Source organism: Carcharodon carcharias, chromosome 15 (assembly GCF_017639515.1).
Source record: "Carcharodon carcharias isolate sCarCar2 chromosome 15, sCarCar2.pri, whole genome shotgun sequence".
NCBI classification, from domain to species: Eukaryota; Metazoa; Chordata; class Chondrichthyes; order Lamniformes; family Lamnidae; genus Carcharodon; species Carcharodon carcharias.
The window spans coordinates 32,475,416-32,498,740 of NC_054481.1; the positions used below are offsets into that span (position 1 = coordinate 32,475,416).

The following is a 23,325-nucleotide window of genomic DNA, read 5'->3' on the forward strand; positions in this document are numbered from 1 at the left end:
AATTAGGTTTCTACCCCTACCGCAGCATTGAAATTACTCTTACCAAATGACTCTCATCCTACTCAAACTGTCTGCAGCCTTTGACATGGTTGGTGACACCATCCTGCTCCAATGCTGCTCAACTGTAGTTTGGCTGGGTGGGACAGCAGTCCCCTTGTTTCCTTCTTATCTAATCAAAGCAAGAGAGTCACCTGCATTGGCTTCTGTTCTTGCTCTCACAGTTACTCTTCCTATTTCTCATCTGCATGCTGTCCTGTGACAATGTCATCCAAAAACATGGCAGGATTTTTGTTCTGGAATTGTTCTGGAGTTGGCTAAATTTCTAGGTCCGGTCACATCGGCCACGACCGGCCAATTAGTGGTCGGGGGAATACTCATTTTTTAAAGTTATTTGTTCACAGGATGTAGGCTTTGCTGGCTAGGCCAGCATTTATTGCCCATCCCTTATTACCCTTGTTCAGAGGGCATTTTGAGAGTCAAAATTGCTGTGGGTCTGGAGGCATACGTAGGCAAGACCAGGTAAGGACAGCAGATTTCCTTCCCTAAAGGACATTAGTGAACCAGATGGATTCACTGTCAATGGTTTCATGGTCATCATCAGGTTCTTAATTCCAGATTCTTATTGAATTCAAATTTCATCATCTGCAGTGGTGGGTTTCGAACCCAGGTCCCCAGAACATTATCCTGAGTCTCTGGGATACCACTATGCCACTGCCTCTCCACAAGTATTGAGTATGATGTGGATTTCTCAGACCTCCCTGATGAGGTTTTGCAGTATCTACCAAAATCTCTAACACGGGCCATTCCAAAAGAAGAATTGCTCATTGTCCGATTAAGGATGGCAGGTGTGCTCCCGAGGATGGACCATGTCCACCCTGAAGGGTAACACTGGTCATAGCTTCCAGACTCACAGGAGCCCCTCGACAGGGCTGTCTGGTACCATGGCTGCAGTCAGCTCACCACCATGGCCAATGGGTGCGGTAGGGGATGGGGTGAGGTGAGGTTGGGTTGATGTCAGAAATGTTAAATGGAGTGCTGATCCTTAGTCTGCTGTTGGGGGCCTGATTCCATCCCTGGGCTGGGCTCAGAACATTAGCCTTCATTGATCCTTTGCCTTAATAATACCTGGCTATTTGTGGCCAGGTAGGCAATACCACCCCCCATGCTCCCCTCCACCCCCTCTCTGCGGTGAACATGCCTCTACCAAAATGGCCTGGTGGTATAAACATGCCAGCAAACCAATGCAATTTTCCAGCCTTTCAGCCTCCGATGGGAATCAAAAACTCTGCCCACAGTGTCAGTTTTCTCATGTACGTTGACAGCACTCAGCTCTAGCTCACCATCACCTCTCTCGATTCCTCCACTGTCTCTAAGTTATCAGACTGCTTATTTGATATCCAGTACTGGATGAGCAAAAATTTTCTCCAGTAAGATATTAGACGATTGAAGCCATTGTTTTTGGTCCTCGCTCCAAGCTCCATTGTATATTTATCTATTTAAGTGGTCAACTGTTTAATTATCTGAGTTTATCCCTTTTTCCCCTCAATGAACTATTTGCCAGCCCAGTGTACAAATGTTACATATTTTAACTACTGAGTTGCTTTTGCACCCAGTAAAAAACTATTTCTCCATCCCAGTTTACCCTCCGAATGAGCAGCTCTTCCCTATTCCAGTAAGCAGCTGTTCACATTCCCAGTTGCCAGTAAATATAACTGTTATGAACAGATGAATGAGGCAAAATTGAACTCCTTTATTTGCTCACTGTCTGTCCATAGGCAGAGGTGTTCCAATTTTTGAAATAGGCTGTGGAGTGTTTCCCCAAACCTTCTGTTTGTGAGGTCAATTTTTAAAGTGACTCACAGCAAACTCTCTTTAGGGTTAAGTTAAAAGTATAGTTTACTCACGCATTCAAACCCAGGGAATGGTTGCAACTTCATACACACACACGCGCACACATGCACACACGAACACAATAAGAAGGTAGGAGAGAGGAGATTTTACAACTATGAATAACTTTAAGAAAAAAGCACCACAGATGTGGCTATCAGCTCTCATGATTGACTGAGTCCAGAAAGTCAGAGGCCAGTAAAAGCTCCTTCACGGAGGAGCTACAGTTCAGCTAGCTGAAACAGGATTTTGCAGAATTCCTTTAAAGTTGATGGTGACACAGCAAGATGAGGTTTGTATACAGAGACTTGGACTGCCTGGCAGGCGATGGCAGGAATCTTCCAGAGAAACAGGGTTCAAGGAGGATTAGACTTGATGCAGATGGTTGATCAGCCTTGAGTCCTGCTTTGATGTTTGCAGGCTGGAGTTTAAAACAGTAGACTGAGTTACGATAAAAGCAAAAAACTGCAGATGCTGGAAATCTGAAACTAAAACAAAACTACTGGAAAAACTCAGCAGTTCTGACAGCATCTGTAGAGAGGAAGACAGAGTTAATGTTTCGAGTCTGTATGACTCTTCATCAGAACTAAAGAGGCCTGAAGAGACTGAGTTACGAGTCTGGAAATATAAAATTAAAACTTTCTAAAGGTCAGAAACTTAGGTCACATGTTGTTGCCCATTAATGAGTCAGATGCAGGCTAATGAGTAATTTCTATGCCTCTGGTTAAAATCCATTGTTCACCTGAGGAGATAAATGATGGCTTTTAGCACTTCTGCAGGTATAATGGATTTTGATGGCTTCCCTTTGACAGACTGGGGAGATGGATCATCTACTGGTCCCTGGTCTTGTTGATTGTAATGTGTCCTCACAGTGAGAAGTGTGAGATTCCACAAGGATGAGGGTTGAGGTTTTGTCCTGTAACTGCTGTTGGAAATTTCCAGAAACTGTAGCCAACTTGTGAATCTTTCATGTCTTAAGGACATGACACATCAACAACTTTCATTTATATATCACCTTTAGCGTGGTAAAATGTTCCAAGTTTCTTCACAGGAGCATTATGAAGCAAACATTGACACCGAGCCACATAAGAAGATATTAGGTTTTAAAGAGTGCCTTCAAGGAGAAACATGAGGTATAGAGGCATAGGGACTTAGGGAGGGAATTCCAGAGCTTACGGCTGATTGGAGGGATTCAAACATGAAGTTCTGGTAAAGATGGGAATGGATTTGAGAAGCAACAATACATTCATAATTTTGGAGAAGGAAAAGGGATTGGAGATAGGGGAGGGGTGCAGTGCTCTGCAAGGGCAAAGGAATTCAAGGATTGTTTTTTGAGCAAAGAGGTGATGACAGCAATCTCAAAGGAGATGGAGACAGTACCTGAGGAGAGAAACCATTAACAATATTGGCTAACATGACCATCTGTTACCCTTTCCATTTTTAGTTTGCTACCCTCATGGGTGACCAGTTCTCACCCTCCCCTATATCCAGCTGTTACCCTCCTCAACATCCAGTTGTTGATTTCCTCAGTGTTCAGTGTTGACCTCCCCTGTGTCCAAGTGTTATCCTCCCCTAAGTCCAGTTGTTATCCTCCTGTGTCCAGTTGTTGACCTCACCAGTGTCCAGTTGTTGACCTTTCCTGTGTCCAGGTTGATAGTATCTAGTAGGTTCTGTTGATGGATGTTAAATACCCAGTAGTTTAAGGTAATAAGGTTAACGGGTGTTGGGCATTGGTTAGTTAATTATACTTAGATGTGTATATAAAGAAGTCATCCAGCACTGAGGGAGATGGTGTTAGAGTGGGGAAGTAAGCTCTACAATAAACAGTCTCTATCAAAAACATCATAGTCTCGGTATCTTCTTCACAGCCAGGCTTGGGAGTTCTCTGACATTGATAGCAGAGAATGGTTGTCTGAAAGTGAAGATTGGAGACTGAGGTTTACTTAATTGGAGACTCTTTGAAGAAAGATGACTGAAACCAGGTATAGGGTGACAGGATATGATTTCCTACCACTGTTTTGTGAAACAGAACCTTAGGATCAATGGAAAAATACAGTTGATATATGGACATGGGTCATGTCTCTATTGAAAAGAAAGCAAGGGATGGCTCTGGTACTTTCGCTTCCTGCCAGGAGCAAGATCTGCTGCAAAGTGTACTTGGAACTAGACACTTAGGGACTGGACAACAAAGAAAGTTTGGACGTTCCCTTAAAATTCATGGATAAAATTTAAATGAAAGATGATTTATTGAACATCTATGAGGCTTGGTTGGACTTTGATAAATTTAGAAAAATGGACGATTCTTCCAGAGAAGAATACATCACGGAGTTTAACTGACTACATACGAGATTGTAGCAATTCCATTTGGAAATTCCTAAATCAGTACTCGTCTTTAAATTATTGGACTGTGCATTGCTGAAAAAAGAGACATGTCAAAGCTTTTCATCTTGCACTCATCAGGACACTTACAAGAATACCAATATCAGGGGAAAACAATATTTTTTTCTCTATGTGAAGAGAGTGCTGATTGGTTGGCAAGTGGACTCTGATTGGTAAAAACATTGCCGTGGGGAATGCACCAGTGATGGTGACTGACAGTTAAGAGCAAGGGCAAGTTATATTGAGCAACAGGTGAAGCTAGCTGTTTCACGCTGCTACTATGCAGTAGCAACATGAATGGTATTCGCCACTAACAGGATGCTGCCGACAAGTCAAAAAGACATTCTACTTATCACAAATGAGTAATGTGGTATGTGAATTTCAGTGCTGTGTGATGCTAGGTATGTAGGCTGTATGTCTGGCAGATCATATCAAACAACATGTACCAACATGGTGTCCAACATTAGATGTGATTCCACAATTGGGCAACATTTGCTAAATAATCCTCAGTGTGATAACAATTATGCTGACAACTGATTTAACATTGTCAGTTGGGCTGGTAGTGTGGTGCATTTGTGTGTATTGGAAGCTATGTATATTAACACATGGGGCCCTGTTCTTTGAACACAGAAAGAACATGTACACACATTGAGCCTGTTTCAGTTAAACAAGTGATAGCCATTTGCTGACTCATTTCTCAGGGCAATGCCTTGACCAATCAGGGTCAAGCTGCCTGGTTAAATTTCAAACAATGGTTGGCAGTTAACTGCAGCCATCATCACTGGTGCATTCTCCATAGCAACGCCTTTACCAATCAGAGTCCACTTGCCAACCAATCAGTACTTAATTGCCCAATTAGGCTTCTTAGTTGATCTGCTTCTTCCTCAGTTGTGGAATCTTTCTTTTATGAGGATCTGGTCTGATTTATCGGGATTCTAGTAAGATTCCTGAGGTAAGACTGTTGAGTTAGGGTTAATTCCAGCCTAGTCTGCCTAATGTCCAACCCTATATACTTAAAGCTCCAGAACCCCATTTCCAATTTTGAATTCCTTTATAATTTCATCTATCACAAATTTCTCAAATGTCACAGATACCCCCTTACCCCACCCCCAAGGAAATCATCTACGTGGGTAAGAAAATGCCTGCTAGTTTTCCTTCATAGTTCCAATAAAACATTTATGGATCTGCTTTTAGCTGAAGATAACCAGCTTTTAGTAGGACAGATCTAACTGAAAAATACCATACCCTGGATATAGTGTTTAGCCCATAAATGCACTTGTTCAGCCTCTATAAGTTTGGCTATATCTCCAGCTTCTTTTGGAGGCTTTAAGAATACTTCTCTTTGAAATTGTTCCCCTTGCAAAATGCTGCTTTGACATTAACGGATTTACATTTAAAAGTGCTAGGAAAATCCTCAAACTTACTTTTCCGACTGTTGGGGAGTCTACTCTAACTTCCTGGTCGCCCAGTTGTTCCTCAAATCTCTGATCTGCAAGTCTAGCCTTAGCTTTATACGTATCTTCAGGGAGTACATATCCATCTAGGGACAATGCTAGCTGCCCCTTAACACCTCCGTGTAAATGCCAAACTCAAGTTCTTTTTGTTTTGCCTCCTTTACCAATTTACCATCTAAATTGTTGGGAGTCACTAGAGCTTCTTTATCGTCGGGGCTCTTACTTCTTGTGTCACTCTTCTCCCGTTCTTGTTAAACTGCATTTCCCACTAGATCTCCAGTCCCAACTGGGCTACAACTATTCAACCTGTCCCTCCTGTGACTTGACTTTCTTTCACTAGTTCTTGATCTTTTCCTTGGGCTGTGATCACCAGTAGGCTGGCTATTTGAACTACGCTATATTTCCTGGATTTCCACATTTTTACTTCCTTCTACCAATCCATAGATCGGCTATTCTTCCCCTTGTCTTGTACATTCAGCCAGTTTTTGTATATCCCTGTGGCCTTTCCTACCCTTCCTACTATGGTGGCTTCCCTCCACTCATTAGGCCCTTCTCTAGTTCCAACTTTTGGTAGTTGATCTTTGTGATAAATGGCCTTATCCTGATCTTCCCTATCACTTGGTCTACTCTCAGTTAGCCCGCTATCTGCCACAATTTGTTGTTTGTACAGGCCTTGCATGTATGTGTGCAAGGTGCATGGTACATCTTCAGTTCCATCATCTGTTCAGTTCCCATCAATGTATAATCAGTGCTGTAAGCCACATGGAATGTATTCCAACAGTTGGGTTACCATGTTGCAAGATTATTGTTTTGCCATCAGTGCCTACAACTTTTCCTGGGCCTCTTCATTCCTTCTGCCCTTCACTTTTATAATACGCCATGGCCCTGGGCTTAAGATTAATCTCTGATGGCCTGTTTCGATACCTCAAAGGTCTCCTGACTTTTTCTGACGTCCACCTTAATAAATGCTCTCCTCCCTGTGTGCATGGCATTCAAATGTTCTGCAAAAATTGAACTTATAGTAGTCCCCTCCAAAGCCAGGGGATGGTCCCACATTATTGAAGGTATCTTTGGATTCCTGTCATAAACTAATTGATAGTAGTTGTAGCCCCAAACCATTTGGAATGTGTTTTTATGCATGTATTGCCCCCACTGGAGCAGTTGTCAATTTACAGTTCAGCTGGTCAGCTAAAATTTTTCAGAGCATTTTGTAAATTATGACATGATTTTTCTCATATATTCCATTGCTAAAAGGACTTTCTGCTTATGTGCGCATTGCTACAATATTCAGATTTTCACACATACTCCTGAATTCATCATTGGCAAATTCTCCTTCATTGTCTGTTAAGGATTTAGCTGGTGCTCACAGCCCTGTCCCCATCTAACTTTCCAATATTTTATTGATAATTACTTTTTTTGTCTTTATTTATAAATTACCATTGCCAGACTAAATCTAGTCATCTATAAAATGTCAAAGAAAAATATTTTTTTCTTTATCCCATACTTTGAGGTCCATCAAGACAATTTTATTAAATTCTCTCACCAATGGAAGACTTACTACTGGCCATGATGGCATTCTACTATACCTTTTACAAATAGCATATTTTTCACTAATATCCTTGACCAGTCTAGTATATTCCTCATCCGGCACCCCTGCATCCTTTAACAGAATCTTCAACCTATGGCCAGAGGGATGTCCAAATTGACAATGTAGTTTGCTAATAATTTGCTTCTTCTCCTTTAAATCCCTATTCCCAACTGCCATTAATACCTCTTTAACATTCTGTCAAGAGACGATCGGTCTTAAAGAAATACAATAATGTCCTGACTGTGTAAATTGCATATCTACAGATCTCCCAAAACAATTCCTTTATCATGCTCCATGTCCAACTTCATTTGGGCCTCTTTCATTGAAGGCTTACTTAACAGTAAAGGTATTTCACTCAATGCCACAACAGTACTGATAAAGATTCACCCCTGCTATTTTACATGAATTACTATGCTTTTTAGTGATCTCAACGTGTTACCATCTCCGAACCTAAAACAAGTAGAACTGTCATATTCTTTAACTTTATTTCGGCCTTCCTTACTTAAAGAATCCATGTAACAGTTTAGCCAGCCCACTCTGCATACCATGGACCTACACCCACTATCTACAACAGTGCAGTTGAATGAACATGTGACTAGGATACTCATTTATCAGACTGAAACATCTGGTGACCAATACGGTTCCTTCTGATTGGTTAGTTTCGTCCACCTCACTTTCCATACCTTCTACATCACGTGTTGCCTCAAAAACCCTGTATTTCATTTTTGGGCAATTCAACACATAATGATACTTAGAGTTGCATTTGAAGCACTTGTTGACCACCCCTTGATTATTCCTAGGGTTCATCCTCCTTCCATAATTGCCATAACTCCCATCACCTGTTATAGCTCCCGAAAGGATCTCTGTCCTCAAATTTTTAATTTGTAATTATTCTTTCATACAGGCGTTTGGGCCCTATATTTGAACACACCGAAATGCTGCTAGCATTGTATCCACCATCTTTGCTGTCACTGTTGAAGAGCCCATTTGCAACATAAAAGCGGCCGGATATGAATGCTTTCCCAGAAATTTATTTAAGGCTTTGGACATCCGATCCAAAAGCATTTCTCACTCTTTGAATCTAGCTCCGGTTAAAACGAAGAAGCCATTCTTTTTGATATCCTAACTCAGTCCAATAATGGTCACTTGGTAGTACAGAACTTGAGTATTGCTGAAAAAAAAGACATGTTGAAGCTTTTCATCTTGCACACATCAGGACACTCGCAAGAATACAATTATTGGGGAAAACAACAATTTATACTATATATTAAGTGCTGATTGATTAGTTAATTAAATGCAGATGTATATACAAAGAAGAGTCAGCCAGCACTGAGGGAGATGGTGCTGGAGTGGAGAAGTAAACTCTGTGCTGAGCAATAAACAGTCCCTACCAAAGCATCCTAATCTCTTCACAACCAGGCTTGGGAGTTCTCTAACAGAGGTGTTACCCTTCCGTGTCCAATTGTTGATTGCGCATGACCAGTTGTTATTCACTCCTGTGTCCAGTTGTTACCCTCTCCTGTGCCTAGTTGCTGACCACCCCAGTATCCAGGTGTTACCCTCTCCTGTGACCAGTTGTTAACCTCCGTGTGTCCAGTTGTTGCCCTCCATGTGTCCAGGTGTTACTCTCCCCAGTGTCCAGATATTGTCCTCCATGTGTCCAGATATTGTCCTCCATGTGTCCAGATGTTACTCTCCCCAGTGTCCAGATGTTGTCATCCATGTGCCCAGATGTTAATCTCCCACATGTCCAGATGTTGCTATCCATGTGTCCAAATGTTGCTCTCCATGTGTCCAGGAATTACTCTCCCCAATGTCCAGGTAGTGCCCTCCATGTGTCCAGGTGTTATTCTCCTCAATGCCCAGGTGTTACTCTCCCCAGTGTCTAGGTGTTACTCTCCCCAATGTCCAGGAGTTACTTTCCCCAATTTCCAGATATTGCCGTCCATGTGTCCAGGTGTTGCCCTCATGTCCAGATGTTACTTTCCCCAGTGTTCGGGTGTTGCCCTCCATATGTCCAAATGTTGCTCTCCATGTGCCCAGGTGTTACTCCCTCCAATGTCCACATGTTGCCCTCCATATGTCCAGGTGTTATTCTCCCCAATGTCCAGGTGTTACTCTCCCCCGTGTCCAGATGTTGCTATCCATGTGTCCAAATGTTGCTCTCCATGTGTCCAGGTGTTACTCTCCCCAGTGTCTAGGTGTTACTCTCCCCAATGTCCAGGAGTTACTTTCCCCAATGTCCAGATGTTGCCCTCCATGTGTCCAGGCATTGCCCACCCCAGTGTCCAGGTGTTGCCCTCCAGGTGTTACCCTGTCCAATGTCCAGTTGCTTTCTGCGGATACTAGAACCGGGGACACTGTTTAGAAATAAGGTGTCTCCCATTTAAGATGGAAATGAGAAGAAAATTTCTCTTAGTGGGTCATGACTCTTTGGCATTCTCTTCTGCAGAGAGTAGTGGAAGCAGGGTCAATGAATATTTTTCAGGCAGAGATAGAAAGATTCTTCACTAACAAGGGAGCCAAATGTTATTGGGGGTAGGCTGAATGTGGAACTGAGGCCTTAATCAGAGCAGCCATGGTTTTACTGAATGGCGGCGTAGGCTCGAGGAGCCGAATGGCCTACTCCTGATTTGGCATGTTAGAAGATTCTTCATTTCTGATGCAGGTAAATCGATGAGAATTTCTGTTGACTGATTACTGTTTTATAAAGTGTAATTTTTCCAAACCCACATTTTATTTGTTTGAAATGCCAGCTCAATAATTAACTCGGTGTTGTAACAGGGAGATGAGGGAAAATGATGGAGGCCACCCAGGTCCACTGCTGATCTCCTGACAGCTTCTGCAAAACAGACCAATCGCGCAGTCTTCACTCCACTGAGTTCTTTTGGCTGATTTAAAATTAAAAAAATAAACTCACTTTATAAAACGTTTGCTAAGAATTTGAAGCTGCAGGATAATATTTGGACTTACTAAAAGGAATTTTCCCTCTTTGATCCATGTTTACATTCTCAGTTCCACATGAACTATTGAGGCCAGACATAGTGTCGGAGATTCCTTAAAGCTCCTTTATAATCGGCATGAAAACACCAACTATCGAACGGATATAAAACCTTCTTTTGACACGATTTTCTGATCGGACCTTCCGTCTCGCATTAACTGTGAATCCGAGACGGAAGCTGTCCCAGCTCTGCCGCGGGTCGGCGCTCCGACACTGCACTGCTTTTACCAAATTCATCCAATTCTCAGCCAAAGGCGAAGTGAGCAGGAAAAATCGGCAGGCACGTCAGCCCCAGGCAGGCAGGAGCAGCGCAAACCAACTCCCTCCTCAGTGGACAGTGTCCAACTCCAGCACAGGGTCCACCCCCAAACCAAATCATCTCCACATTCAAAACCACCTCCATCCCCAGAGACAGTATCTATCCCCAGAAACCTGTATCCGCCCTCACAGAAAAGCTCTGCACTCGCCCACAAATGGTATGAGGTTCTCAACAGAAGCATCAAATGGGCACCTGTAATAGGAAGTGGTCAATAACAACAACTTTTAGTTATACAGTGCCTCCCATGTAATAAAAGCATGCCAAGGTGATTCACAGGAGCTTTATAAGGCAATATGTGGGCAGATGAAAGCTTGGTTAAAACGGTAGGTTTTAAGAAATGCCCCAAAAAGGAGGTTTAGGGAGAGAATACCAGAGCTTAGGGCCCAGGCAGCTGAAGGCAGGGCTGCCAATTGTGAAGCATTTAAAATCGGGATGCTCAAGAAGCCAGCATTAGATAAATGCCAATACATTAGGGTTTTGTGGGACTGGAGGAGATTATGGAGATCGGGAAGAGAGAGGCCACAGAAGGATTTGAAAGCAAGGATGAGAATGTTAAAATTGAAGTGTTGCTTAGTCATAAGCCAATGGAGGTCAGCAAACAGAGGGTTAATGGGCGAGTGGGACTTGGACTTGGTGTAAGTAAGAACACAGACAGCAGTTTTGAGTGACATCAAGTTTACAGAGGCTACAATGTGAGAGGCTGGTCAGGAGTGCATTAGAATAATGAAGTCTAGAGATAACATAGGCATGGATGAGGGCTTCAGTAGTAGATGACCTGAGGCAGCAGTGACGTCAGGCAATGTCACAGAGGTGGAGATAGACAGTCTTAGTGATGGAACAGATACGTGATCAGAAGCTCACCTCGGGAAAAAATATAACACTGAGATTGAGAACAGACTGGTTCAGCCTCAAACATTTGCCAGGGAGAGGGATGGAGCTAGAAAGCAGAATTTAGACCATGGACTGAAGACCTTGGCTTCAGTCTTCACAATATTTAATTGGAAATTTCTACTCATCCAGTACTGAATGTTGGATAACAGTCAGATAATTTAGAGACACTGGAAGAGTTGAGAGGTTGTGGTGAGGTAGAGCTGGGTGTTGTCAGCGTACATATTGACAATGTGTTTTTGGATGATTCACCAATGGGCAGCATGTAAATGAGAAATAGGAGCAGGCCTTGGGTAGATTTTTAGCAGAATACAAGAGGTAACAGAATGGGAGTGAGAAGAGAAACTATTGCAAGTGATTCTCTAGCTAGAATTAGAAAGATAAGAATGGAACCAGCCTAGTGTAGTCCCACGCAACTGGACGATGATGGAGAGATGTTAGAGGATGATGATATGATCAACTATGGTAAAGGTTGCAAACAACTTGTGTGTTATTTTCTGTTCAAATGCTTTGGCATTTTTTTTACCCATGACTTTCCTGAGAAATAAGTCTCGAGTGCAGCTCTGATCCTGACAGCTGGTGATAACAGATACTGTATAGAAAGAGGGTATTTTAAACTACAAAGTTATGGGAGATGATTGCCATCCAGAAATATTGACAGTAGCTTCTGATTACTCTGCTCATTTGTAGAAAATACTGAGATGGGCATCATTTGAAGAGTCTATGAAAGGGTCCAAACAACATTAGCTCACATTGGCACAAGGGATCTACCTTCTATGTCTTGCTCAAAGTGATAATATTTCTGTTCTGCTTTAAGCCATCTATAATATTTGAAGCTGCGTTTACATTTTAAACATCAAACAATTTGTTTAGGATAACATTTTATGGGCAGGTTTCTGTGAAATTGAGTTGAATTTGTGTATATTTTGTAAAGACAGGTTGTGTCAAATGCAAAGAGTATGTATGATATAAATAGAGAGTATATGTGATATAATATATAGTACATGTCATATAATAGTGTATGTGATGTATTAGGACCTGATATAACAGAAGTAACAGAATGAGTAAACAAGGGTAATGTAATAGATGTAACCTATTTAGATTTTCAAAAGGCCTTTAATAAGGTATTACATAACAGAGGAAGACTAAAGTCAGAGCATATGAAGTCAGAGGACAAGTATTAGACTGGACAGCAAGCTGGCTACAAAACAGAAAACAGAGAGTAGGGGTGAATGATAGTTACTTAAACAGGCAAAAGGTGGGAAATGGCCTTGCAGAAAGATTGGTATTAGTCCAACAGTTGTTCACCATTTACATAAATGAATTGGACTTGGTAATCGGAAGTACAATTTCAAAATTTGTGGACCACTCCAAATTAGAGATGTAGTTAACATGTAGGAGGACTGAGACAAAACACAGGAATACATTAATAAACTTGCAGAATGGGCAAATTAACTTCAATATAAATAATTGAGAGGTGGTGCCTTTTGGTAAGAAGAGTAAGGAAGCCACATACAACATTAATGATAAGAATCTAAATGGAGTACAGGAGCAGAAGGATCTGAGGTTATATATCCCAAATCACTAATAGTAACATAGGCTAATAAAGCCTTAAGCCCTAAAAAGCAAAAAGTTTATTTCTAGAGGGGTAGAATTGAAAAGCAGAGAAGTTATGTTAAATACATATGGAACCTTGGTTGAACCATCTTGAACAGTTCTGGTCTCCATATTATAAAAAGGATTATAGAGACATTGTGGAAGTGCATAAAAGATTTACATGGATGATACTTTAAGTGAGAGGACATATCTCTCAGGAAAGTTTGAACAAACTTGAACTCTTTTCTATGGGTAGGATGGTGGGGGCGGGGGTGGGGGGGGGGAGACCTGATAGATATCTTTAAGCTTATGACTAGGTTTGATAGGATGGGTGCAGAGATGTTCCCAGTTGTAAGTGGGATCAGAACTAGATTCATAAATATAAAATGGTCAGCAATAAATATATTAAGGAATTTTGGAGACATCTCTTTAACCAAAAGGTGGTTAGAATGTGGAAGTCACTTCCAGAGGGAATGAGGTAAATGGCATAGATGCATTTAAGGGGAAGTTAGGCAAGCACATGATGGAGAAAAGAATAGAAAGATATACTGATAGGGTTAGATGAATAGGACTGGGAGGAGAATCGTGTGGAGCATAAACACTGGCATGGACCAGTTGGGCCGAACGGCCTGTTTCTGTACTATAAACTTAATGTAATTCAGTAATATAAAGAATGCATGTGTGATATACTAGTGTTTATTTGCCATAACATACAGATACTATGTATGATACAATATGTAGAGTGCTGATATAGTTTGAACTGTGGGATACATATAAGTACAGTTTATGTGTGGTATACAGAATGTATCTGTGATATAATATAGTTTAATTTAATGTAAGTTAATGCATGGTTTACAGAAGATGCTTCTGTGGAATACTATAATGTATATGATATAAGATAGAGTGGACAATAGAGAGATATACCATGTGTTAGACATACTACATGTGTAACATAGTATGATAGACAAAATGTGTGTAAGAAAGAAAGAAAGATGGAAAGAGCTTGCATTTCTAAAGAACCTTCCAGAATTTTGTGATGTCCTAACAGCAGTCAATGAAGTGCAGTCACCGTTGTAAAGTAGAAAACACAACAGCCAATTTTCACAAAACAATGTGTAGATAATTTGTGCTCAAAACAGAAAATGCTGGAAACACCTAGCAAGTCAGGCAGCATCTGTGAAGAAAAGTAGAACTCTGGATGACCTGCTGACTGTTTCCAGCAGTTTCTGTTTTTATTTCAACTTTATAGCCTCAGCAGTATTTTGCTTTTGACCAGATGTGATGTTGCTTGAGGATTAAATATTGGCCAGGACACCGGAGAGAAATCCCTGCTCTCCTTTGAAGTAGAGCCACGGGATCTTTTATATCCACAGGGACATTGGTTTAACATTTTAACCAAAAGCTGGCATTTCCAACTCTGCAGCACTCCTCAATACTAATTCTCTGACAGTGCAGCCCTTCCTCTGTATTGATTCTCTGATAGTGCAGCCCTCCCTCAGTACTAATTCTCAGTGCAGCACACCCTCAAAACTGATCCATTGACAGTGCAGCACTCCCTCAATACTGATTCTCTGACAGTGTAGCACCCCCTCAGTACTGATCCTCTGATAGTGCAGCACTCCCCCAGTACTGATTCACAGTGCAGTCCTCCCTCAGTACTGATCCCCTGACAGTACAGCACTCCTTCAAAACTGATCCCCTGACAATTCAGCACTCCTTCAACACTGATTCCCTGACAGTGCAGCACTTCCTCAAAACTGATCCCCTGACAGTGCAGCACTCCCCCAGTACTGCTTCTCAGTGCACACTCCCTCAGTACTGATCCCCTGACAATGCAGCACTCCCCCAGTACTGATTCTCAGTGCAGCACTCCCTCATACTGACCCTCCGATAGCGCAGCACTCCCTCAGTACTGATCCTCCGACAGTGCAGCGCTCCCTCAGTATTGACCCTCCAACTGTGCAGCGGTCCCTCAGTACTGCCCTCCGACAGTGCAGTTCTCCTTCAGCACTGCACTGGAGTTTCAGCATGGATTTTGGGGTCAAATCCTGGCGTGGAATGTGAACCAATGACCTTCTAATTTATCGGGAGTTTATTACCCACTGAACCACCGCTGAGTGCTTCCACCCCTCGGTGCATGTATAACAACCGTGTGCCCTGGTAATAGGTGGAATGTGTAATGTGATCTAACTGGGGATATGTGTGAGATACAGAGTGAGGTGTGATATGAGATTGTGCTATCCAAGATATAGATGTTCATTGATGTCAATCCCTTTCAGATATTCCCCAGTTTCTGCCAATTCGCAGGCGGCGGGCAACCGGGATGCCGTTCTCCGGCAGGTGTGCCCTACACCCGGGGCTGAGTCGCTGACGGTGCCGGGTCCCGTAGTTGACAGGCGGCCAGCCCGGCTCTGGCTCCCTCCGCCCAGCTCGGTTCCAGGCTGGTGCGCTGGTTTGATGTTTTTAAAACCTGGTTCTCATTTGCTGGTTTGGCATCATCAGCCTTTCATATTATGGGTTATTTGAGTTCCTCCCCTCTTTAATTCCTTTAAAGCTGTGAAACATTAAGCACTTTGTGTTAGTCTCCGCCGCCCGTTTCATTTCATTATTTAGCTTCTGCCAGTCCCTCTCTCATTGGTTCCGCGGAGCTGGGAGGTGGTTTCCCCTCTCGAGGAACGGGACAGAGGTAACCGGATCGGCGATCACTATCTCCCCGGTCAGAGCAGCTCGAAAAGCTGCAGGAAGGAGTGAAGACAGAGCGGCTCCCACTCTCAGTTCGGACTGCAGTAAGTTCTGACAGTCTCTCCATTAGGATGGTCCAGACTCTCGGTTCTTCTCAGTACCTGCTCATTCCCTCCCTCCCACCCGAGCTACTCTCTGATAATATCTCCTGTCTCTTTTACCTGCCCTCTCTCCCTCCCCTAGATTATTCTCTCGAATAATAGTCTCTGCTTTCAATCCCTTACGATTTACTCTCCTTTTAGCATCTGCTCTTTGTTTTAATCTCTGCTCTCCCTTTCTCTGTTTGATTCCTCCATCCTCAGTTATTCTGCCCTGCTCTCTCTCTCTCTCTCTCACACACACACACACACTATCAGTCTCTCAAACCTGCTTTCTCTCCTTTCTGTCTGTCAGTAACTCACTTCCCCAATCTGTTCTCTCACTCCCTGCCTTTTCTATCGCGCCCTGTGCGGCCCTTTGTGTCATGAGCTGGCGTCTTTCCTCCTGTCTCACTCGGTCCAGTCAGTGTGAGTGCGGGAATGCGGAGCGACTGAAAGTGAGATCTGCTCCGGGCGGCAGGTGCGGCTCTGGGCAGCCGAGCGGTCCTCACTCACCCGGGAATCCCAGTGGATCAGCGGAGTTACCCCTCAGTGTGGGTCCCGGGCTGGATTTACCCCTCAGCGGGTCCCGGGCTGGATTTACCCCTCAGTGTGGGTCCCGGGCTGGATTTACCCCTCAGTGTGGGTCCCGGGCTGGATTTACCCCTCAGAGCGGGTCCCGGGCTGGATTTACCCCTCAGAGCGGGTCCCGGTCTGGATTTACCCCTCAGAGCGGGTCCCGTGCTGGAGTTACCGCTCAGAGCGGGTCCCGGTCTGGATTTACCCCTCAGAGCGGGTCCCGTGCTGGAGTTACCCCTCAAAGTGGGTCCCGTGCTGGAGTTACCCCTCAGAGTGCGGGTTTCGGCCTGGAGTTACCCTTCAGTGCGGGGCCCGGGTTGGAGTTACCCCTCAGTGCGGGTCCCGGGCTGGAGTTACCTCTTAGTGCGGGTCCCGTGCTGGAGTTACCCCTCAGTGTGGGTCCCGGGCTGGAGTTACCTCTTAGTGCGGGTCCCGTGCTGGAGTTACCCCTCAGTGTGGGTCCCGGGCTGGAGTTACCCCTCAGCTCTGGAGTTACCCCTCAGCTCTGGAGTTACCCCTCAGTGTGGGTCCCGGGCTGGAGTTACCCCTCAGTGCGGGTCCCGTGCTGGAGTTACCCCTCAGCTCTGGAGTTACCCCTCAGTGTGGGTCCCGGGCTGGAGTTACCCCTCAGTGCGGGTCCCGGGCTGGAGTTACCCCTCAGTGCGGGGCCCGGGCTGGAGTTACCCCTCGGTGCGGGTCCCGGGCTGGAGTTACCCCTCAGCTCTGGAGTTACCCCTCAGTGTGGGTCCCGGGCTGGAGTTACCCCTCAGCTCTGGAGTTACCCTTCAATGCGGCTCCCGGGCTGGAGTTACCCCTCAGTGCGGGTTATTGTTAGTTTTGCCGCCCCAGTAAACTGGTTACGGGTCGGTCGCACTTATTTTCTTGCTAACTGGTTATAATATTTTCTGTTTATCTTTATTTCCGAAACCTCTCGCTTCATGTGCGATTTGACCTTCGTTGCAGATTTAACCGCTCACACGTTAATCTTGTGAAATATTAACAGTAAGTTCCAGATTCCCTTTTTCCCTCTGCTTCCAAGTAAGGATGAAATCTTCAGTGTAGCTGGTGTTTGCAGGGTGTTGAAACCGCTATTCTAATGGGAGCCACTAGTTATATCCAGACTGCGGTTCATGGGTGGGAAATGCTTCACACAGACACTATATTCTGGCCCCTTCCTTTTCACTTCTTTAATCAAACTATTTCTACGACTTAATCAAGTTTTCAATCACATGCCTTCCAGTGTTAAAAATATCAACAATCTGAAGATGCTGACTAAATGTTCAAAATATTGTCAGGAAAAAGATTGACATAAGGCTGCTGAAGAGTTGGAATTATAATCAGTAAAACAGATGAAGTCCACTATTCTTCATACCCTAGACAGACACCAGTCAGCCAGCACCACAATACTGAAATGCTGCTTGCACTGCAACTGTTCAGCACTGTCTACTACTCACCAATGCTCAGTTTAGGTTCTGCAAGGAGCACTTGGTGAATCCCCCACTAGCAACATCCTGGGGGTTATTATTGACCAGAAATTGAACTAGACTAGCCATGTAAATACTGTGGCTACCAGAGCAGGCCAGAGGCTGAAAATTCTGTGGCAAGTAACTCGCCTTCTGACTCGTGAAAGGCTGCCCATCATCGACATGGCACAAGATCACTTGCCTGGATGAGCTCAGTGCCAACATTCATGAAGCTCTAAACCAGGCAGGAAAAAGAAGCTTTTTTGATTGGCACCCCATTCATCACTTTAAACGTTCACTTTATCCACTCTGACCCACACTGCCTACAGTGCACCTGTCACACACCGCCTGCAGTGCACCTGTGTCACACAACCTAGAGTGCACCTGTCCTACACTGCCTGTGGTGCACCTGTCCTACACTGCCTGTGGTGCACCTGTCCTACACTGCCTGCGGTGCACCTGTCCTACACTGCTTGCGGTGCACCTGTGTCACACAGCCTAGAGTGCAGCTGTCCTTCACTGCCTGCAATGCACCTGTCCTACACTGCCTACAGTACACCTGTCTCACACGGCCTACAGTGCACCTGTCCCACACCACCTACAGTGCACCTGTGTCACACACCTAGACTGCACCTGTCCTACACCGCCTACAGTGCATCTGTCTCATGCAGCCTACAGTGCACCTGTCCCAGTCGGCCTACAGTGCACCTGTCCTACAATGCCTACAGTGCACCTGTGTCACACAGCCTAGACTGCACCTGTCCCACATTGCCTGTGGTGCAACTGTGTTACATTGCCTGCAGTGCACCTGTCCTACACTGCCTACAGTGCACCAGTCCCAGTCGGCCTACGGTGCACCTGTCCCAGTTGGCCTACAATGCACCTGTTCCACACCACCTACAGTGCTCGTGTCACACAGCCTAGACTGCACCTGTCCAACACTGCCTGTGGTGCACCTTCCCTACACTGCTTGCAGTGCACCTGTCCTACACTGCCTACAGTGCACCTGTCCTACACTGCCTGCAGTGCACCTGTCCTAAGTGCACCTGTCCTACACTGCCTGCAGTGCACCTGTCCTAAGTTCATCTGTCCTACACTGCCTGCGGTGCACCTGTCCAACAGAATCTACAGTATACCTGGTCTATATCACCTGCAGTGAACTAGTCCTACACTGCCTATGGTGCATATTATTTCATAGGCTACAGTGCACTGGCCCTGTAGCATCGACAGTGCACTTGTACTAGTGCATCTACATTACAACAGTCCTACACTGCCTGCAGTGCACCTGTTCTAGACCACCTACAGTGCACCTGTCCTATACTACCTACAGTGAACCTGTTCCATACCACCTACAGTGCATCTGTCCTACACTGCCTGCAGTGCACCTGTGCTATACCACCTATTGTGCACCTGTCCTACACTTCCTGCAGTGCACCTGTCCTACACTGCCTATGGTGCACATGTCCTGCATTGCCTGCAGTGCACCTGTGCTATACCACCAATAGTGCACTTGTTCTACACTTCCTGCAGTGCACCTGTCATACACTGCCTATGGTGCACTTGTCCTACACTGCTTGCAGTGCACCTGTCCTACACCACCTACAGTGCACTTGTCTTACACTGTCTGCAGTGCACTTGTCTTACACTGCCTGCGGTGCACCCGTCCTACACTGCCTACGGTGCACCTGTCCTACACTGCCTACGGTGCACCTGTCCTACACTGCCTGCAGTGGACCTGTCCTACACTGCCTGCTGTGCAATTGCCCTACACTGCCTGCGGTGCACCTGTCCTACACTGCCTACAGTGCACCAGTCCTACACTGCCTGCAGTGTACCTGTCCTTCACTGCCTGCAGTGTACCTAATCTACATTGCTTGCAGTGCACCTGTCTCACACGGCCTACAGTGCACCTGTCCTACACTGCCTGCAGTGCACCTGTCCTACATCACCTAGAGTGCACCTGTCCTACACTGCAACTGTTCCACATTCCTTGCTGTGCACTTGTCCAACACTGCCTTCAGTGCACATGCTCTACACTGTCAATGCAGCACTGATCCTACACTGCCAATGGTGCATCTTCTTACATTAACCTACAGTGCACTGGTCCTACAGTACCTACAGTGCACCTGTCCTACAGCGCCTACAGTGCACCTGTTCTATAGCACCTACAGTGCAATGGTCCTACACTGCCTACAGTGCACCTATTCTACACCACCAACATTGCACCTGTCGTACACTACATATGGTGCAGCTGTCCTGCCCTGCCTGCTGTGCACCTGTCCTACACTATCTGCAATGTTCCTGTCCCACAGTGCCTACAGTGCACCTGTTCTACATCACCTACAGTTCAACTTTCCTACACTGCAATTGTCCTACATTCCTTACTGTGCACTTGTCCAACACTGTCTACAGTCTATACTGTCTACAGTGTACCTGGCCTACATTGCCTCCAGTGCACCTTGCATATACTGCCTCCAGTGCATCTGGCCTACGCTGCTTACACTGCACTTGGCCTACACAACCTCCAGTGCACTTGACCTAAACCGTCTCCAGTGCACCTGCCCTACAGCACCTACAATGCACCTGTCTTACACTGCCTGCAGTGCACCTGTCTTACACTGCCTGCAGTGCATCTGTCTTACACTGCCTGCAGTGCATCTGTCTTACACTGCCTGCAGTGCATCTGTCTTACACTGCCTGCAATGCACCTGTCTTACACCACCTGGAGTGCTCCTGTCTTACACTGCCTGCAGTGCACCTGTCTTACACTGCCTGCAGTGCGCCTATCCTACACTGCCTGCAGTGCGCCTATCCTACACTGCCTGCAGTGCGCTTATCTTACACTGCCTGCAGTGCGCCTGTCCTACACTGCCTGTAGCGCACTGTCTGACACTGCCTACAATGCACTTTTACTACACTGTCTACAGCACACCTGTTCTTGACTGCCTTTGGTGCACTTGCCCTGCACTGCATAAAGCTCAACTACTCTACATTACCTCAAACTCACATGTCATCTCACCTACAACTGACCTGTCCTACAACTCAGCAACAATTCACCTTTCCTACACCGCATCCACAACTCACCTGTCCTACATATCAACCCCAGCTCATTGTTGCCAAGAAATAATGAACAAATTGTCCAAATATTAGTGAAATGGCAGAAAAGAAAAATGATGAAAAGTACTTATAAGTAAATAAACCTTTTACAGGATGTTCCAAAGTATTTTACAGTCAATGAAATACTTTTGAAATGTAGACACTGTTGTAATGTAGGAAAAGCAGCATCCAGTTTGTGCACCTATTCTACACCACCAGATGCACCAAACAAAGGTGTGATAATGACAGGACAATTTGTTTTAGCAATATTAGTTGAGGGGTTCATGTTGGCCCTGGACAATGGGGAGAACTCTCTGCTGTTCTTCAAAATAGTGTTGTAGAATATTTTGTGTCCATTTGAGAGAGCAGATGGAGGCCTCTGATTAACATCTCATCTGAAAAACAACATCTCCGACAGTGCTCCATTCCTTCAGTACTGGCCCTCCTACAATGCAGCATTTCTTTAGTACTGCCCCTCCAACAGCGCAGCATTCCCTCAGTACTGATTCTCTGACAGTGCAGTGCCCCCTCAGTAATAACCATCCGACAGTGGAGCACTACCTCAGTACTGACCCATTGACAATAGAGCACTTCATGGATATCTATTAAGGATAACAGTATAAAAAAGGACACACTATCTGCAAAAAAAACCAAATCTATAAGGATAGAAATAAAAAGATGATAAAGGATCAATCACACTAATAGGTTTAGTCTACAGACCATCTAATAGTGGAAAGGAGGTAGAGGAAGAAATAGGTAAACAAATTAGGGAATTGAGTTAAAAAACCTAGAATAATAATCATGGAGATTTCAACCACCCTGATATTAATTGAACAGAAGAGGAGTTCCTATAATGTGGACAGGACTCCTTTCTGACACTATACGTGAACAGCCCAACAAGGGGACATTCACTATTCAGTCTATTAATGGGGAATGAACTCGAGCAGACCAGAGAAGTCAAAGTAGGGTACATCTAGACAATAGTAAGCATAATATAAAATGTTTGAAGATGATGATAGAAAAGGAAATAATTATGATGAAGAGCAGATTAATTAATTCGAAAAAGCTGATTTTGAGGGTCTGAGAATGGAACTTGGAAAATAAAATCAGCAAAAATATTGGCAAACAAAAATAAAGAACAATGGAAACCATTTAAAGTGGAGTTCAGTGTGCAGAATAAATATATTTCGCTTATAGGAAAGAACAAACAAAACACCAGTGAGACTGCATGGATGAATAAAGAAACAAGGGCATAATTGTGGGTTCAGAAGCAGTGTACATTAAGTACATAGATTGTAGAGGAGTGCATGATAGGAGAGAAAATGAAGAGATTAGGAGAGAAGCCAAAAAATTAGGAAGGCAAAGAAGAGATATGAAAGTAAATTATCAAGGAACATAAAACAAAACATTAAAGTACTTTACAGGCACATCAATAAAAAAAAGAATGGTTATGATGGGAGTAGGACTATTAAGGGATAGATGGAATAATGCCACACAGGTAATGATTGAGAGTTGACAGAAATATGAAATAATTATTTTGCTTTGGTATTCACCAGGGAGGTAGAAAAAAAAGACATGGCATTGAATGATGAGATGAGCAATGTAGTAAGCGTATTTAAAGAAGAAGGATATGTAGAATAAATCAAACAAACTCAAAGAGGATAAAACCCCTGACACAGATGGATTGTATCCACATATTTTAAAAAGATCTAGGGAAGAGATAGCAGAGGCATTAGTACACATATTTAAAAATTCTTTAGAAAAAGATGTAGTGCCAGAGGACTGGCCGATGGTTAATGTAATTCCTATATTTAAGAAGAAGGACAGACCATGTCCAGGGAATTAGAATCCAGTCAGTTTAACATCAGCAGTTGGAAATATAATGGAATCCCTACTAAAGGAGAGAATAGTAGAAATGAAAACTATAGCAATGAATATTCATCATGGATTTCAAAAGGGAAAATCTTGTTAGATCAGCATTATTGAATTTTTGCGATTGTAACCGAGAGAGTATACAATGATAATGCAGTAGACATACTTTATCTGGATCTAATAGAGGTATTTAACAATATGAAATGTTTTGACAGAGTGGATACAGAGAGAATTTTTTCTTTTTGTGTGAAGAGCATAGCTAGAGGCCAGCAATATAAGATAGTCACCAAGAAACCGAATAGAGAAAATCAGAAGAAATTTCTTTACGCGAAGAGTGGTGAGAATATGAAACTTGCGACCGCAGGAAGTGGTTGAATTGAACAG

General features: G+C 44.1%; 1 protein-coding gene across 1 annotated transcript in view; it reads left to right on the top strand.

Moving 5' to 3' along the window:
- Window positions 1–15,831: 15,831 nt before the first annotated feature.
- The window catches only part of LOC121288294 (netrin-3-like), a 251,320-nt gene continuing 243,826 nt past the window's right edge, over window positions 15,832–23,325 (top strand). The window contains exon 1 of the mRNA XM_041206820.1: window positions 15,832–15,898. The gene's annotated coding sequence lies outside the window, so the exon portion shown is untranslated. The remainder of the gene's footprint in view (window positions 15,899–23,325) is intronic.